This window comes from Arachis ipaensis, chromosome B10 (genome assembly GCF_000816755.2).
Source record: "Arachis ipaensis cultivar K30076 chromosome B10, Araip1.1, whole genome shotgun sequence".
NCBI lineage: Eukaryota > Viridiplantae > Streptophyta > Magnoliopsida > Fabales > Fabaceae > Arachis > Arachis ipaensis.
The window spans coordinates 54,046,304-54,057,246 of NC_029794.2; the positions used below are offsets into that span (position 1 = coordinate 54,046,304).

General features: G+C 38.2%; 1 long non-coding RNA gene across 1 annotated transcript; it reads right to left on the reverse strand.

The window, feature by feature from the left end:
- LOC110268076 lies at positions 2,882–3,705 on the reverse strand. Its single transcript, XR_002356124.1, has 2 exons — positions 3,574–3,705; positions 2,882–2,932 (listed from the first exon to the last, which is right to left on the reverse strand). It is a non-coding gene; the product is annotated as an uncharacterized LOC110268076 (long non-coding RNA).

The window sequence follows — 10,943 nt, forward strand, 5'->3', positions numbered from 1 at the left end:
ATCCGGACCCGGTGCCTTGAAGGAGCCTATACCAAACAGTGCATCTTGAATTTTTTTTTCTGTTGGTTTTAAATTGAAGCTTCTTTTAATATCCTCTTCCAGCATGGGATAGGATCTTGTGGTAATTAGAACCGGAGAAAAGGAGTTATCATGCCTGTAAAGACATTTAAAAAATTCCACTACATGTTGGCGGAGCTCCTCTTGATCTTCAATCCAATCACCTTGTAAGTTCATAAGCTTTAAAATTCTATTTCTTCTTCTTCTAATGATTGTTTTTGTATGATAATATTTGGTGTTTCGATCTCCCTCTACTACCCAAGTATCTCTCGATTTTTGCATCCACATAATTTCTTCTCTATCCAGAATTTCTTCAAGTTCATTCGTCAGATTTCTCTCCAGCTCTTCCAAAAAAGGGTTTCTTCCATAAGATGATGCTTTTTGAATTCCTCCAATTCTCCTCATAAGTGATCTTTTTTGTCTGCCAATGTGGCCAAAAACCTCTTTGTTCCAAACCATCAAATTTTCAGCAAGTGCCAATAAGGATCTCCCCCAATGTTGAGCTCCACTCCAATGACTTTCTACAAACTGCTTGAAATCAGGATGCCTACTCCACATTGCTTCAAACCTAAAAGGTTTATTATTTGCAAGGTTATCTTTGGGCTTCATAGATATTAAGAGGGGGTGATGATCTGACTTAACCCGCGCTAGAACTTCAACTCTCGCCTCATGAAATTTTATTCTCCAGTCTGCATTAGCTAGAGCTCGATCTAGCCTCTTGAAAACTCTTTCAAGATTCTCCCATTGCGGTCCCCTCCAAGTGAACTTTGGCCCCACTGATCCTAGGTCAATCAACATACATTCTTCGATCCATCTTTTGAACCTCTTGCAAGCTCCAACATCTGTTCGACCTCCACCTTTCTTCTCCGAAGGATCTGCTATTTCATTAAAGTCGCCTACCACTAACCAAGGACCTCTGATCCCATTCTTGATTATCTTGATATCATTCCAAAGCTCTCTCCTATTCACCTCTCGAGGACTTGCATACACGGCAGTTAGGAACCAATCCTCATCATAATCCTTCTTAACATTCATGTGAACATATTGCGTTTTGGATTTCAAAATACTTATAACAATATTTGGATCCTTCCACATCACCCATATGCCCCCGCTAAAACCAACAGCTTCCTCAATATGATAAAATTCAAATCCAGACTTACTAATGATCTTCCTAGCTTTCTCACCGCTACATCTTGTTTCCAACAGAATGACTATATCAGGTTTATTAATCCTTACAATTTCCAAAAAGGTGCGACTAAAGGACTCACTAGCAGCACCCCTACAGTTCCAGCACTTAACTATCATTGGAAAATAAAAGGAAGGTAGGAATAACACAAACCTATTCTACCATAGGCATGTCTTCGTCTCCCTCTCGAGCAAACCCATGCTGGATCCCCAATGATACTCCATTCTCTGCATTAAGCATAATTGGCTCCGAACGCTGGGGTGATTTGGGCCTTGTTTCCTCATATTTTCTGATAGCCTCCAACATAACGTCTGTTCCTATCGAATTCAGATCAGGAGGTGCAGGAGGTGGTCCTTGATGGTCATCCATGTTCTCATCCTCTTGAATCGTCTCAGGGACAAACTCTTCAATCATACTTGTCTGTTGGGGTGAATCCTCAATGTTTTGCTTTGTGGGAGACTCTAGCAGATGAACATCATTAGTGATTGGGACAGGAGAGGTTGTCTGTGCAGGGGTCAAGTTGTTTCGTTGGTTAATCAGGCTGAGGGTAGGTTCAGTGGTTGTATTTTGCTGTAGAAGAGTCTTGTGTTGGGTCAAGGGGTTATGGGCTTAAATAGTCATGTATGAGGTCAAATCAAGCTTGGATGTAGAGGGCTCAAAGTTAGGGTTCTTTTTTGTGGGTGTTTGTGTGTTCATTTTTTGTGCTTGTTTTTGGGCTTTTTTGTGGGCTTGGTTATGGGGCACAAGATTTATAGGCTGGGAAGAGGGAAGAGGGACTTTATTTGGAATTTCTTCAATAAATGTAGGTTTCAAGCCAGTGGCTGCCTCAGCATGATTATTTACTTCCTCATTCTCTCTCAGAATGGCAAATCTCGTACCTTCGTTGCTTTGAGGATTCCTAGTACCATCCACATTCATACCTCCACCTTCTGCTCCACCCCTCCTTTCACTGCCTCACTGAAAGTTTTGTGCCCAGTACCTGCCCGTTCATGTTCCTCCTCTGCTCCTATCATCCAGTCTTCTTCCCTAGGTACCAGTGTTACTTCTCCTGTGAAAACTTGACCTTCTCCTTCCTTGCGCACTTTCTTCATGAGTCGCTGCATCTGATCTTGCTCAGTTCGATGCGGTTGTCTAGGTTCATGTGCCCGGGAATGTCCCCCACGGACATAACCCCCTCTCATGGCGGTGGTGCAGAGCGAAAACGTAAGTGTGTGTACGGAGAGAAAATAGGTAAAGTAACGGTCTTTATGTGTTATTCTAATTAGGGGTGGTGTTGCGGTAATGAGACTCTCTTTCTAATATTATTAAAACCACCAGGCGTCTGATCCGTTATTATGGACTTTGCATTTTGTGTGTTTGTATCAAGGTTCTGAAAACCGGACCGGAGCGGCCGGTTCGACCGGTTTAACTGCGAACCGACGACGCAAGCGGTCCGGTCCTCCTCTAATAACCGTCAGACAAAAAACTGCTTGAAAATCGGTTGGTTGGACTGGACCGGTGACCGACCGATTCTTCTAAATGGTGCCGTTTTTGTAATTGTTTAAAAAAAAAATTGAAACCCGACCCGACCCAGGACCCACTCGCGAACCGAACCCCCCTTTCTTCCCACGAGCCCTATTCGTTCATCTCAGTCTCACACAAGGTTCGGAAAATCGGACCGGTCATCAAACCGCTCTAGCTACTAGTTCACTAGTTTATTGGTCCAACCGGTTCAACCAGTGGTTCAACCGGAAGAACCGTTTCAGAATAAAATAATAAATAAATTATATATAAACATCATAAAACATAATTATAGTCTAATATAAATCTTAAATATCTTCCAAATTTAAAACATTATATGAAATGTCAACCAAATCCATATGATCTTATCAAAATACAAAGTTAAATAGTGAAAAGAGCAATGGTGCAAACAGCAACAATACAACTAGAAATAATCATTAATCACTCATAAATTAATTCAAAACAGTAGCATAACAAATAATCACCCCTAAATTAATTCAAAACAGCAGCATAACAAAATCACTAATCACAAATCACAAATCACTTATCACAAATTCAAAATTCAAAACACTTAGTGCCATAATTCCATAACAAAATAGCAGTATAAGTGCATAACAAGTTAACAACAGCAACTTAACAAGTCACTAATCAGTAATCACAAATTCCAAACTCAAATTAGCAGCATTACAAAAGACCTAAGAAATCACAAATCACAAATTCAACCTCAAATCCCTGAAAGAGTAACACAGACTCAACTTTTCACTAACCTCAAATCAGTAAATCAGTAAACAGTAAATCAGCATTGATCAAACTAAATGTATACCAGCTACCTTCAATTTATTTTTGTATTTTGCAACCCCTGGTTCTGTTTTGCAGTTTTGCTTCCTTCCACTTGATCACATTAGATGTATTGAATCTAATTGCCAACCCTTCATCCAATGGCATAGCCCCCTTAACTGAAAGCCACAATTTGGTGCAGCCCCACTTGCCCATTAATGTCTCCTATAATTTGGTGCAGAAGGTTGCATACTCAGCTTGACAAAAATATCAGAGCTTCCATTTCCACCAACCTCAGAAATTCAACCTGAAATCCCTGAAAAAGAATAACACAAACACAATGAAAATTAACAGCATGTGCTTAACCATAACACAAGACCATATCAGCAATTCTGCCTACAGCATTCAGCCATTCAACAATATTGCAAAACAGAGTAAGTTTCCACTTTCCAGCATTAACAAAACACCAAAACAGAGTAACAAATTAAAAATTACAAAGCATATGGTATTTATTCTCGTAAATTTAATTCCACCAATGTTCAAAAAGAGTTGCACCAAGAAAAAGCAGCCATTAAGACAAAAATAGCTTCACAGTGAGAGAGCAGTAACCCCTTCCTTTAGCTTAATCAACCCGAAATTAATCGAAACGCGCTTCATCCAAACACATCCCTAAAAATATTTAGATTCCATTTCCCTTCACCTGAACCCGATCGCTTAGATCCTCACACCTTCGAATTTCAATTCCAAAGATCTATGGCTTCTTCGAATCTCTAGGGTTTTCCCCAATCCTCATCAAAGCTCTCAATTCCAAAATTTTCTTCTTCTTCTTCTTTTTCTCCATATGCCATATTGTAGCTCTAGGTTGAGGATCGTAAGAAGAAGATGTATAGCAATTTCAAGGAGCAAGCAATAGAGTACGTGAAACAAGCGGTGCAAGAAGACAATGCCGGAAACCAAGCCAAAGCGTTCCCTTTGTACATGAACGCCTTGGAGTACTTCAAGACCCACCTCAAGTACGAGAAGAACCCTAAGATCAGAGAAGAGTGAGACTGAGATGAATGAATGGGGGAAGAGACCAGGCAACGAGAATTAGGATTAGCAGCATCATTCGAAATAGGAGTATCGACAGGCATGTTATTATTCACAGAAGATGAGCAAAGGAAGTTCAGAGAAGATGAACATTGAAGACGACGACTCACTCACCTGGGTTCGATGGAGGGCTACTGGGCTGGGAGCCTGGGAATGCTTTAGTTCAGAGTTCAGAGGGCTAGGGTTCACTGGGCTGGGAACCAGGCGACGATGGAGGTCTATTGGTGCTGAGGACCAGGCAGTTATTAGAGGAGGACCGTACCGCTTGTGTCGTCGGTTCGCGATTAAACCGGTCGAACCGGTCGGTCGGTCTGATTTTCAGAACCTTGGTCTCACAGTGAACCCTAGCCCTCCTCCTATGAACTGAAGCATTCCCAGGCTCACAGTCCAGTAGCCCTCCATCGTCGCCGCGGTCTCAGGTCATCAGCGCCATCGTCGTCGCCTGGTTCCCAGCCCAGTGAACCCTAGCCCTCTGAACTCTGAACTAAAGCATTCCCAGGCTCCCAGCCCAGTAGCCCTCCATCGAGCCCAGGTGAGTGAGTTGTCGTCTTCAATGTTCATCTTCTCTGAACTTCCTCTGCTCATCTTCTGTGAATAATAACATGCATGTCGATACTCCTATTTCGAATGATGCTGCTAATCCTAATTCCCGTTGCCTGGTCTCTTCCCCCATTCATTCATCTCAGTCTCACTCTTCTCTGATCTTAGGGTTCTTCTCGTACTTGAGGTGGGTCTTGAAGTACTCCAAGGCGTCCATGTACAAAGGGAACGCTTTGGCGTGGTTTCCGGCATTGTCTTCTTGCACCACTTGTTTCACGTACTCTATTGCTTGCTCCTTGAAATTGCTATACATCTTCTTCTTACGGTCCTCAACCTAGAGCTATAATATGGCATATGGAGAAGAAGAAGAAGAAGAAGAAGAAGAAGAAGAAGAAGAAGAAGAAGAAGAAGAAGAAGAAGAAGAAGAAGAAGAAGAAGAAGAAGAAGAAGAAGAAGAAGAAGAAGAAGAAGAAGAAGAAGAAGAAGAAGAAGAAGAAGAAGAAGAAGAAGAAGAAGAAGAAGAAGAAGAAGAAGAAGAAGAAGAAGAAGAAGATTTTGGAATTGAGAGTTTTGATGAGGATTGGGGAAAACCCTAGAGATTCGAAGAAGCCATGGATCTTTGGAATTGAAATTCGAAGGTGTGAGGATCTAAGCGATCGGGTTCAGGTGAAGGGAAATGGAATCTGAATAATTTTAGGGATGTGTTTGGATGAAGTGTGTTTCGATTAATTTCGGGTTGATTAAGCTAAAGGAAGGGGTTACTGCTCTCTCACTGTGAAGCTATTTTTGTCTTAATGGCTGGTTTTTCTTAGTGCAACTCTTTTTGAACATTGGTGGAATTAAATTTATGAGAATAAATACCATATGCTTTGTAATTTTTAATTTGTTACTCTGTTTTGGTGTTTTGTTAATGCTGGAAAGTGAAAACTTACTCTGTTTTGCAATATTGTTGAATGGCTGAATGTTGTAGGCAGAATTGCTGTAGGCAGAATTGCTGATATGGTCTTGTGTTGTGGTTAAGAACATGCTGTTAATTTTCATTGTGTTTGTGTTACTCTTTTTTAGGAATTTCAGGTTGAATTTCTAAGGTTGGTGGAAATGGAAGCTCTGATATTTTTGCCAAGCTGAATATGCAACCTTCTGCACCAAATTGTGGGAGACATTAATGGGCAAGTGGGGTTGCACCAAATTGTGGCTTTCAGTTAAGGGGGCTATGCCATTGGATGAACGGTTGGCAATTAGATTCAATACATCTAATGTGATCAAGTGGAAGGAAGCAAAACTGCAAAACAGAACCAGGGGTTGCAAAATACAAAAATAAATTGAAGGTAGCTGGTATACATTTAGTTTGATCAATGCTAATTTACTGATTTACTGATTACTGATTTACTGATTTGAGGTTAGTGGAAAGTTGAGTCTGTGTTACTCTTTCAGGGATTTGAGGTTGAATTTGTGATTTGTGATTTCTTAGGTTTTTGTAATGCTGCTGATTTGAGTTTGGAATTTGTGATTACTGATTAGTGACTTGTTAAGCTGCTGTTGTTAACTTGTTATGAACTTATACTGCTGTTTTGTTATGGAATTATGGCACTGAGTGTTTTGAATTTTGAATTTGTGATAAGTGATTTGTGATTTGTGATTAGTGATTTTGTTATGCTGCTGTTTTGAATTAATTTAGGGGTGATTATTTGTTATGCTACTGTTTTGAATTAATTTAGGAGTGATTAATGATTATTTCTAGTTGTATTGTTGTTGTTTGCACCATTGCTCTTTTCACTATTAACTTTGTATTTTGATAAGATCATATGGATTTGGTTGACATTTAATATAATGTTTTAAATTTGGAAGATATTTAAGATTTATATTAGACTATAATTATGTTTTATGATATTTATATATAATTTATTTATTATGTTATTTTGAAACGGTTCTTCCGGTTGAACCACCAGTTGAACCGATTGGACCAATAAACCAATGAACTAGTAGCTAGAGCGGTTTGATGACCGGTCCGGTTTTTCGAACCTCGAACCTTTCTATTTAAGGGACTAACATTCCTCTTCAATGTGCAATTCGGACTCCCTCTCTCTATAAGTTCGAATTCCCTCCTCTCTACCTCCTCCTTCTATTCTTCTTTTCCTCTGACATCTCGAGGAATCTCTATACTGTGACATAGAGGATTCCATACTTTCTTCTCCTCTCTTTCATATGAGCAGGAGCAAGGACAAAGGCATTCTTGTTGAAGCCGATCCTGAACCTGAAAGGACTCTGAAGAGAAAACTAAGAGAAGCTAAATTACAACAATCCAGAGACAACCTTATTAAAAAGTGTCCTTCTATGATGGTCTATCTGAATTGGCTAAGATGTCATTGGATACATCTGCAGGTGGATCCATTCACCTAAAGAAATAATCTAAATTTTAATTATCATTAATTTTAATTAATTTATTTTATAATCACTAATTTATTGTCTCACTTACGTAATATTTGTTTCATATTTCATAGTAAAATAATAATTTATTCTATTTTTTAACACAAATATTTTCAAATTTTATCATAATTAAATTTAAAAAATATTAAATACTTAAATTAATTTATTCAAATGACAAATTTACTCATAACATCCATGATGGTTCTGATTGAACTTGAGAAGAAGAGTTGATTCAAGTTTGCTTAAAATTAAGTTTTCAAGCACTGTTTTTGCGGAAGCAGAAAATGTAGGAGATTTTTTTGTTTTGTCTCATGTGCAGAACAGAAATAGAGAAGGAAAAAAGAGAAAGAGGCCAGCATATATTCTGGTTCGGATTCTAAGTGCAATGAATCCTATGTCCAGTCTCCACCACAAACCATGGTGAAATTTTCACTATAATCAGCTGATTACAATCACCAATACTATTGAATTACAACCTAATTCAACTAGTATCTACCACTAAGCTTTCTTCACCAAAGCTTAGCAACCCATACTGGTATCCCAACTTGGAAGGGGAATGTAAAAAGTAAACAGGTTCAAACTCACCAAGTGCTAACCCAACTTGGCAAGGAGAACTAGTCCTAGTTCAACAACTCAAAACACAGAATATCAGTGGCTCTTTCATGCATCTTTTTGCCTTTTCTCTCATGGCTTTTTCACTCTCACTTTCAGCCTTTTTCTCAATACAAAAGATAACTCAAGATAGCCATAACAAAATAAGAAATGAAGCTCGAGTAGAAGAAAAAGAATTCAGCTCAAAGTTGAGATGATGCTCTGAATCTGCTCTCTTTTTCTTGCTTTCAAATGTTGAGATGAGGCCTCTTATATAATCAGCTTGCTCTTCTAATTTGCTCTCTATTGCCTCTTCCAATCCCTCGTGCCATTAACCCATTGGAGCTGTCTCTAAGGGCATGCATTCCTTACTCCATTCTTCTCCACTATCACTGCTTGTCGAGGAAACACTCCACCAACCTCTATTGTCCTTGGAGTTGCTGTCTTCCTTGGCATGCAAAGTATTTCCATATTTGAGTCATTCCAACTGCTGTCCATAGCTCTGTGTTTTTGTTTTGCTCTTCCAAACTTTATTTGTGATCTTCTACATTTTGATTTGCTGATGTCCTTTGTGTAGTGAAATTGTCCTTATGTCTTGTTGCTTTGCTAGAGCCACAGCTGTCCTTGTTATGTTGTTAATCCCTTTTTGTTCCAGCTGTCCTCTGATGCACCACTATTTTGTGGTATATTTTATGCTGAATTGAGTGGATTTTATCCATTATTCTCACACTTATTCATATAAACTGTATGTTTTACATTTTATGCAATTTATGTTTCTTGCTCTTTTATTGTTAATTGACTAATTGGGATTAATTCCACACAATTACCATGTTTGTGGTCTACAACTAGTATAAGAATTCCTAATTCTCCAATTCCTACCAAGATCTCTTTTTAGCATTTAATTTCCATTTTTATTACTTTAATTGCTTGCATGCTTGTTTCAATTACTTGTCATTTTAATTTCTTGCCTCTTATTACCAAAACCCCAAAAATTTTCCATAGCCAATGATTGATAACATTTCATTGTAACTCCTAGGGAAGATGACCCGGGAGTTTAAATACTCTCGGTTTATAATTTGATTTGAATTGTGACATTTGTTTGAATTAAAATTTGATTGAGAGGATCCATTGCCAGTTTGGTCTATACTTACAACGGAAGTTATTTTGAGAAATTCAAATTGGCGTAAATCTTCTCATTATAAAATTTTTGGTGCCGTTGTTGGGGAGTTACAATGGTGTTATATTGTGGCTCTTGTGCATATTGTGAATAGCCTATTTTTGGTTGATTGTGAATATGTTGCTTGCTTGTTTTTGGCTATTGTAAATATGTTAATATGTGAATAGTTTGTTTTTGATTGATTGCTTGTTTTTGCTAGTTTTAGGAATTCATTTTACTTGTTCTTATTACCTTTGGTTCTTATTTTCTTTTTAGCCTATGAATTCTCACCCATTGCATTGTGAGTGTTCTTGCTATTGTGTATAGGAATTGGGAATTTCAATTGCTTGTTACCTAGATAGAATGAAAGGAACTCACAAGAAGATTTGGATGTACAAGCTTTGGAATCTCAAAAGCCTTGGAGAATACAAGCTTGGGTGAGAGCTTCTCAATAAATTCTAACTTAAGGACTCTAAATAGAAGTGCTAGGTGGAAGACACCTCACCATGGCTGGTAACATTGTTCTTACCCTTTCCTTGTTTATAGTTTTGGTTTATTGCATGCTTGCTTGTTTTGGTTAGCTTAGGATTAGTTTAATTTTGAGTTTAGATAGGTTAATTTGTGTATGGATCATGAATTGGTGAAGTTTTGAATGTTTTGGGGTTGAGCTTTTGTTGAGTTAGGGCTTAAAGCCTTAGATTTTGAAGAAAATTTCACTACAAGAAAAACACCCATTCAGGTACATTTGAAAATTGTTGCCAAAAGTAAAAAAATGATGCCTTAGGCTACGGCTACGCTTTCTAGGCTATGGCTACGCTTTTTAGGGTGATTCCTATTCGGCCGTTGCCTATTCTCAAAGGCTACGCTTTTCTGCACCAAGGGCTACGCTTTTGGCATTTGGGAATAGAGTACACTTTTCAAGTGATGCTGTCCAGGACCAAAGGCTACGCTTTTCAGCTTTCATTTTTGCTAGAATAGGCTACGCTTTTCAACGCTACTGCATCACCTTTAAAGCGTAGCTACATTGTATACCATAGCTACTCTATATAAGTGTAGCCTTAGGTCCCTCATTGTTTTTTTTTTAATTTTATATATATAAGTTATTTCTTATACAGGAGGCAATCCTTAGGACAAGCATTGATTTTTTTATATTCGAGACCTAAATCTCTTATCATAGCCTTCATCTTATTGAAGATGAAGGTATGTTAATGTCTGGCATTGCCTCCTTCAATAGCTCAAGAAGGGAAGTGAAGGAGGCATTGCTCCACCCGTGCAAACACTCAAAAGTGAGAAAGAACTTTCAAATTTAGAAGATAAACCACACATTTATTCTTGCCGGTTACAAATAAAACTAAAAATTTGCATCCAAAACACCTTAAGTATTTTCAGGCCCTCACCTTTCTTAACAAGCTTTCGAAGAAACAACTTGACAAGAAATATGTTGAAAAGCAGGCTGTAATATACAACACTAATTGATTTTTCTTGTTAACACAAGTGATTTAATAAAAAAACAGTGATAATTTCAAAAGTTTTGAAAACATCAAGTCATTGTAAAATTCAAATATTATAAACATATAAATGTCTAAAAGGAATGGTACATGCTAAATGTCTAACGCATCC